The sequence below is a fragment of the Chelonia mydas genome, chromosome 7 (assembly GCF_015237465.2).
Source record: "Chelonia mydas isolate rCheMyd1 chromosome 7, rCheMyd1.pri.v2, whole genome shotgun sequence".
In the NCBI taxonomy this organism is placed as follows: domain Eukaryota; kingdom Metazoa; phylum Chordata; order Testudines; family Cheloniidae; genus Chelonia; species Chelonia mydas.
In genome coordinates, this window is record NC_057853.1 from 60,229,081 (window position 1) to 60,237,685 (window position 8,605).

At 44.9% G+C, this 8,605-nt stretch overlaps 1 long non-coding RNA gene across 1 annotated transcript; it reads right to left on the minus strand.

Annotated features, from left to right (window-relative positions):
- Positions 1–779: 779 nt before the first annotated feature.
- Positions 780–8,605, minus strand: LOC119566796. The gene is made up of 4 exons (XR_006292326.1): positions 5,056–8,605; positions 4,581–4,739; positions 3,103–3,225; positions 780–1,261 (listed from the first exon to the last, which is right to left on the minus strand). It is a non-coding gene; the product is annotated as an uncharacterized LOC119566796 (long non-coding RNA).

Sequence of the window (8,605 nt, forward strand, 5' to 3'; positions counted from 1 at the left end):
TCTGTTACCCTCAGGAGTGAGATATCAGCTAAAAAGCACCCCTACCTGTGGCAAAACAGTGCCAGTATGCAGTTCAGTTGCTCTGTATGCACATATTCAGGTCCATGAGCTATCCTGCCTCATTTCCCCAATTTGCCCCACAGGCCCAGGACCATACTCACCATGGATGGCATTGACACTGCTGCCATGCAGAAAGGAGAATGCAGCACTTACAACCTCTCGTGAATACACTGACAGTGGTACCTCTGTGCATTGCATCTTCAACAGCTGCAAATGTGGCCTTGAGGGTCACTCCATCCACACCAGGAGAGCGGCTCAGTCAGATAAGGAGAAGGAGGAAGAGGATTTGGGATGACATGTTCCAAGAGAGCCTGCAAGCCTCCGGTGCTTCAGATAACAGAGCAGAAGGCTTGGAGGATCGCCCTTGCAGATAGCATAGGCAGGGACAGACTGGAGAGGACAAAGGCACAGGAAAAGGAGAGGTATGGGGAGCAGGAGATGCTTGCGCTTCTCAGGCTGAAAAACAGACATGCTGCAGACTCTGGTGGACCTGCAGGTTCAACAATTCCATGCTCACCTCTGTGTGCAGCCCATAGAGAACTGCATATTGGGAACTCCCTACAGCCCCCTCAACATTCCATGTGGCATCAGGGGCCACTGCATGACACCTACCACTCCACCCCTGGGGACATTAAAGACATTCACAGCTGCACATACACACTAACCTGTGAAAGACACTGTTCGTGTGTGTTTCTGAAATGAAAATGACTGTTCTTTCCCCTTAATTTATTAAGTTATAAATGTTTTACTATTTGCAGTGTTATGGAATAAATGTTTTTGGAAATGTAATTCATCTTTATTAGATCACAACATATGCTGGGTGGTGCAGACATCATTCACAGACAGTATTAATAGGTGCATTGGCAATGTTACATTACAACAAACACAGCATCCAAGGGTTCATACAGGGCTGCAAAAGTGCAAGGCCAGTTATAGCACACTACAGTAACACACTCTACTCTGGTTCACTAGTAAAATGATCTTTCAAAGCTGAATAGCTCCGCATTGAGCTCTCCTTATAGCCCTCATATCTGGCTGCTCAAAAATCAGCAGGCAGCCACTCCACCTTTGCCCTCCAACCCAGTGAAAACTTTTCCTCCTTTGCGTCACGGATATTTTGCAGGACACAGCAGACAGCTATAACCACTGGAATATTTTTTCCACTGAGGTCCAAATCTCATGAGTAGACAGCACGAGCAACCTTTGAAAAAACCAAAAGCACATTCAACAGTCATTCTGCACCTGCTCAGCCTGTAGCTGAATCACTCAAGGTGCTGTCAAGGTGCCTGGCTTCATGGCCAAGGGAGCAAGGGGTAGGCTGGGTCTCCCAGGATCACTACTGGCATTTCAACATCGCCAATGGTAATGTGCCAGTTGGGAAAGAATGCCCCTGCTTGCAGCTTTCTGAACAGTCCTCTGTGCTTAATGATGCACACACCATGCACCTTCCCTCACGTCAGTAAAGCTTCCCCAGTGATTCACCAGTGCTTGCATTACCATAAAAAGTAGCCCTTTCTGTTGCTGTACTCTGTTGCAAAGTGTCTGGTGCCAAAATAGGGATATGCATGCCATCTATTATCCCATCAAAGTTAGGTAACTCCATTGCTGCAAAACCACCCACTACATCCTGCACATTGCCCAGAGTTACTGTCCCTCATAGCAGGAGGTGATAAATGGCCCTGTGCACTTAGATCATAACAGTGGATTCCCCAACTCCAAATTCATTCCTGACTGATCGGTAGCAATCTGGCATTGCAGGTTTCCCCAGTGCGATCACCACTCACTTCTACACTGTCAGTCCCATTTTGGTGTCACTGTGCTGGAGGGCTGGAGTGAGTTTGGTACACAGATCCAGGAATGGAGCCTTGCACATCCAAAAGTTCTGCAGCCACGGTTTGTCAACCCAAATGTGTATGACAATGCAATCCCACCAGTCAGTGCTTATTTCTCAGATCCAGAACTGGCTTTCCACTATCTGAAGCTGCTCCGGGAACATTGCCAACAATTTTGAATACGGCAGGATCAGGCAGCCTGTGCTCGTAACACTCATCACAATAGTGCAGAGCTCTGCAAGCTCCATGGACAGTGAGGAAGGATGGGCCTGTTTGTGGGATTTTGAAGAGAGGTGCAACGTATTATGGGATGCCGATGCAATTATGGAATGAGAACACTGCATTATGGGAAGTTGAACCCATGCTCCCAGTCACCCCTGTATGATTTGTTTCGGCCCCATGAGGCATTGCAGAAACTTCCCAAAACACCCTGCCCTGGATGGGAGTGAACTTCACAGTGGGATAGCTACACACGGTGTACTGCACTCAACATCAATACAAGCACTCCTAGTGAGGACACGCACCCCCAACACAAGGAGTGTAGTGTGGACATGCTCAAGCAATGTAAATACTGTGGTGGCTGTATGCCGACGTACGTTAGGTTGACTTAATTTTGTAATGCAGACATGGCCATAGCTACAGCCATGTAACTATGCCGACATAACTCCAATAGTGTAGACACAGACTCCAGTGATGGAAAGGGTTTTCTCATCACTGCAGGAACTCTACCTCCCTGAGCGATGATAGGTAGGAAGCATTCTTTCATCAACATAGCTGTGCACCATAGCAATGCAAACCCAAGTTTGATGTTTAGACCAGGCCTCAAAGTGATAAAGCTTCCAAAAGGTGCAACAATGGATAAAACACTAACAAGACAGACAAGCCACTGCACAAGAGCCACCAGACACGTGGAATAAGAGTCAGGCAAACCAGCAGAAAGGACTCGCCTCACTCCCTTTAAAGTAACACACTAACAGTTAGGGAGACTGAGAAGTGTCATCTGTGCTGTATTCCATTCATTTATTTGTTCTACTCCTGTTCTCCGATGACCCTTTGAATAGGTTATGTGTGAAATAAACCAATGCCAACAAATATGGTGTGGAAAAGTCTGATATACTGTGGACATGTCTGATTTCCCCAAGTCCATACTCCTCCTTCTGCTAATTCACACTAAGTATGTGAGAACAATTAGCTAGCTGTATCACCTTACCTTGCATGCCCTGCCTAGGATACCCTTTCCAACTCCAAGTCCAGAAAGACTGCAAGGCCCAATTCCATAGCAATGGCCTCAACAACTAAGTGTCTCAAATCCAAAAGGCAACCATTACTGAAACTGTGGATGATACAGGACACAATTAAAAAACAAAACAAACAAACCCACCACCAACAAAAACCCCTTAAGTCTTTAAATATAGCTTCTACAGACAGAAGTCAGACTGAGCCAGTTCTCATCAATGTCATACCAGCACTTCCAGAGGCATCATTCTGTGCGGAACCCAGAGGTTTTATTTTTAAAAGTTAAGGTTCTGATACCTTGCACCTTGTGTAGGGTAAGTGTCATTTACATCTTTGCAAAATGGGTGTCGGACTCTACCAGACTGTCAGATTCTGATTTGGGAGTGTCTTACATCAAACTCTGCAGAGGTGGAAGGTGCAAGGCAGTAGAGAATCATACACCATGTTTCAAGCCCTTGTGGTTGTAATAAGTCTTCCAAATTATTGAGCCTGTAGCTGGACAGGAACAATAGCTTTAACAGTGATGCAAACAGCCCCATTTAACATAGTTAGCATTGAAGCCTAATAGCTACAATTTAATGTCAACACCACTAAATATTTAGTTGAACACTTGTCTACTTTGGAATTAGAAGCCTGGTTTAAGGGAGTAGGTGGAGCTTGAGTAGTGCTTGGATTATGGGTAGGTGCAAACCACCACAATTTCTTTCCATTTGCCTCTCGCCTACAACATCAGTTACTTTTGTATTTGGTGGCATAGCAAATTGCTATAGACACAGAGACATAGGTGAACAAGAGAACCTTGGAATCAGAGGAGGGAAATCTTGGTGCATCTGCCCACTGTTATGTAAATTACCCTATGTTTAAAGAATGTTAAGATTGCTAAGTCAAGCACTCAAAAGTCAAGACATGCCAGAATTAAGGTTACCATGCAACTTTAAATCAGCCCCCTTATATCTGTGCATTATGATATAGTCTTTAATGACATGATCATATACTACTATTTCCACAGGATATGGGACAATGTGACAATTTTCCCAGACTAAACTAGTGCCTGGCCATCAGTCTCTTTGTAGGATATTCCTAGGCCTTGGAAATCACTTCCAAATCCTCTGAAATATAAGCACATTGATATATTTTCCTGTGAAACACCACCATGGTGGTTCAGTGATACACAATGCAATATCATGGCATCACGATGGCTAAAATGGTCATAGGACAAAGTCGGAAGATAGAAACTCAGGACATAGCCTATTTATTAATCATGCTTCTCCTGGCATGCAGCTCTGTTAGATCTTTGTTCTGAATCTGGGAAAGATGGAGACTGAGGCCTGGTCTACACTAGGACGGGGGCGGGAGGGACGGGACGGGAGAAAGAGAAAAAATTGATCTAAGTTACACAATTTCAGCTATGTGAATAACGTAGCTGAAGTCGACATACTTAGATCTACTTACTGTGGTGTCTTCACTGCGCTCTCCCGTTGACGCCGCCTGCACCTCACGCCCTGGTGGAGTACTGGAGTCGATGGGAGAGCATCCAGCTGGATTGATCTATCGTGTCAAGACTAGATGCGATAAATCGACCCCCGCTGGATCAGTCGCTGCCCATCAATCCTGCGGGTAATGTAGACAAGCCTTAAGACAGTGAAAGAGGAAGGTTTTCTTGCGGGAGAGAGATTTACATCTGTGCAACAACAACAAATTAACAATCTTGCAACCCCTTTCAAAAAAATTATTTAATGCAGGTTCAACACCGGTGTCAGAGTGACAACACAATAACAGGGCCAATGCCTCATGCCCTAGCTTTGGAAACATCAAAGTCCAAAACCAGCTTCTATTAGCCCAGTCCAGTTAAGAACAAAACGCAAACAGGGTAGCTTCCTTCAATCCAGTCCAAAGGGAAACCCAAAGATAAAACGGTCTGACTTACAGCTACTACAGTTCCTTTAATCAATAAGTTTCACAACTCTTTTCTGAGGGGCTCTGGGCTTGCTGCTCACTCCAGAAAACTCCTACCTATTCCCTCTCACTCGGAGAAGGGAAGCAAAAGCTGTTTCTTCTTCAAAAGGGCATCCATTCCAGGCTTGCTTTTTTTATGGCTTCTCAGTTTGCGGGGGTAGGAGCGAGGAAAGTTGTTAATTCCACCTCCCAGCAGCCTAATTGGCAACAGCTGCCAGTACTTTCTGTGGGTTAGGTTTAGCCTCTCAGCCCAGTTAAAGGGTTTAACCCCTGCTGAGAGGCAGTCAGCAAGGGGGCCAGAACTGGTTGGTTGTTTTCGCAAACAATACAATAGTGGCACATTAGAAACAGCCACCACTCTGCAGCCCTTTGCTCTCAGAGCTGGCTTGCCTTGTCTGGCTCTGCACTCTGCTAGACTGCATGGCACTACTCTGCTGCACATGCCTGACACACAGCTATCACTGCTTCTCAAGGCCAGAAAGCTGGCATATCTGAAATAGCTAAATACATGTTAATCAGCCCATGCCTTCTTAGAACCCTTTCCTGCTATTACTCCTCCACTTTCCTTACTATTTTTCTAAAACAGTGACCCTGACGGTGCTGTGCCTTATGGGCCTGATTCTGTGAAGCCCTTGAACAAGTGTTTGGAAGACTGGGGCCTAAAGCTCATGGGCCTGAATCAGAAAGTCTGTTCTGAATGAATTTCTGGCCAGGGATGGTAGTAAATACCACCAGTTTTCTCATGTGAGAAGAGAAACTCTTAAGACCTCAAGGCAAGTTGGCAGACTCAAGAGATGGGGATACCTTGGTTGAAGCCTGCACAAGCATCTGAACTTTTGGGGTACATGCAGCATTAACACACTAAGACTGGGATGATAATGGGGAACTGTTGATTTTGCCGCTCTAGTGCTTATCCCCGTATGATTAAACCTCCATGGTATTTGCCTTTCCAGGTGCAGAAGCATATTAATTTCATCCCTTATTTTGACTAATGCAAGTAATACAGCAGTCACCTTTCTGAGCCAGTTTGAAGAGGCCCATATATTCCAAGTATTGGCAAGCTCTGAATTTTGCTTCTTGTCATACTAAGGATGGCTTTCTGCACTACTACTGCTGCAGCTGCTTATATGCTCCCATATTTGGAAGTTGGCCTGCAGCTTGGAAATCCCTTGTGGGCTGCTGTTTAAATTCCAAAGTCACTGTTGCACATTACCATTTCCTTGAACCGATGTAAATCAAATACAGTATGAAGGAAAAATGTGAGTCCAGCCTTGACTAACTACTTCATTAAGGAAACTGGAGCTAATGCAGAAAGTTTGCAGGAAAGGAAAAAGTATTTCAAAAACTTGGTGGGCCTGAAATGCTACTGCCTCGCACATTGTGTTGTCATTTATGCCTGTGATTCTGGTATGGTAGAATTTTGCCCCCACTTTGCATAGATGTGAATAACACCATAAAGTGCAGGGCAGTGGAGGATCTTGCCCTGTGTATGAAGTACAGAGTTGCTATCATATTCTCCACTCACTGGGAAGGTGTTTGTGGCTATGCACAGGAGGCATTTGTAACCACACGGAGCACAAGGATCTATATGGAAATTCACTTTCTTCCCTACAGACCTCAGGGATCTGCACAGAGAGCCAGTCCCTCCAGACTTCTCCCCATCCTCCTGCTCCCCTCAGCCAAGTTTTTTTTTTGGTTCCCTCTCCACAGCTCTGTAATATGGTGTGGCAGTACAGGCAGAATGACCCGGTGGACTGTGGGTAGCATACATCTGGGAGTCAGGAAACCTGGGTTCTATTTCTAACTTCCACTGTATGTTACATGACCTCAGGCAAGCCACTTAGGGTTTGTCTACACAGTAACTAGACACCTGTGGGTGACCTGTGCCAGCCAACTCGGGCTTGTGGGGATCGGGCTCCTGGGGCTGTTTCATTGCTGTGTAGACTTCCAGGGTCAGGCTGGAGCATGGGCTGGAGCATGGGAGGGTCCCAGAGCGTGGGCTCCCGCCAGAGCCTGGAAGTCCACACAGCAGTGCAACAGCCCTGCAGCCTGAGCCCCGCATGTCTGAGTTGGCTGGCACAAGCCAGCGGCCACCAGCGTCTAGCTGCTGTGTAGACACACCCATAGGCTCTCTGTACTTCAGTTTCTCCACTTGTAAAATGTGGGTAGTGAAGTTTGGCAAACTTTGTAAAGCTCTTTGAGATCTACAAATAAAAAGCACTATAACAGCCATATCTTATTATTGTTTTCCTCTCTGAAAATGCAATATTAACTCACCGGGAAACTGGGTATCCACCAAATAAAACCACTGTTGACTGCAGTAGAAGCAAGAGTACGGCCACTAATAGATAAAGGTGAAATAAACAGTAAGGGTATGTCTACACTACAATAACAGATTCGCAGCATGCCATGGCTGGCCCAGGTCATCTGAGTCAGGCTCTGAAACTTGGTGCTGCAGGGTTTTTTTCTACGGTGTAGATGGACCCTAGGACAACTCTCAAGTTCTGTTCTCAAGACTGCAAATTAATTCCAAACAGGCCTTGGGAAAAATCACTTCATTTGTCTTTTTTTTATATTACTTGCCTTCCAACAGGGTTCGGTGAGGATTAGCTCATGTTTGTAGAATGCTGCGAGATAAAAAGCTCTACATAATGTAAGTGCAAAGCATTATAGCCTTGAGTGTCCTTTTGAAAATAACATTCCCTTAATAATTACTGTAGAAGAGCACATTCAGGCCTGGATTTATGGGCAGGCAACCACCTGAGGTGCCAGGCTTGGGGGACGCTGGGCTCTGGGTACTATTTTTGTTGTTAGCAACAAAAGGGAAAATAGAATGTTTGAAGTAAAATGTTTCAGGTATTCCGCATGTGGATTCATTTTTCACTAACTTTCTAGAATGTTCTTGACCTTTGTAGAATCTCATGGAACCTTCCAGACTTTCTGAGAACTACACTTTCCTGGAATCTCCTAGAATGTTGTCAGCCATGCCCTCATGGGTATATAAGGGGTAGGGTGTCACCAGTCAGTCAATGAGATATAGGAACAAAATGAAGTGAAGTAAGAGCCCAGTGGCAATATTGTGAACCTTGTTTTATTGTGTAATTATGAAACTGTACTTGTGTTTTAAAACTTGAAGAGTGTAAGTAGTGACTAATAAAGGACCTCTTTAATGAGATGCTAGAGATATCTATCAAACCCCTATCTACTCAACAATACAAAAGAAATACTGTTACTTCTTTTGCCATACTTAATATGTAATATTTGATGAATTTCTAAGACTTTCAAAGCTCAGGCTCATTAAAACGTATCTTTGATTAATGATGGCCGATGAGAGACTAACATCGCTTACTATTTTATCGCTTGAAAATGCCATTGGCCAGTCTTTGGATCACTCTGACGCTATGCTTCCGTTTGGGAGGGCAGAGGTGAGAAAAGCAACCTTCTGAACTAACGGAGTAGGGTTAGCATTCTAAGGCTGTCACCTAGTGTAGGTCTATTTAATACTGGTCCACCCAATCTTG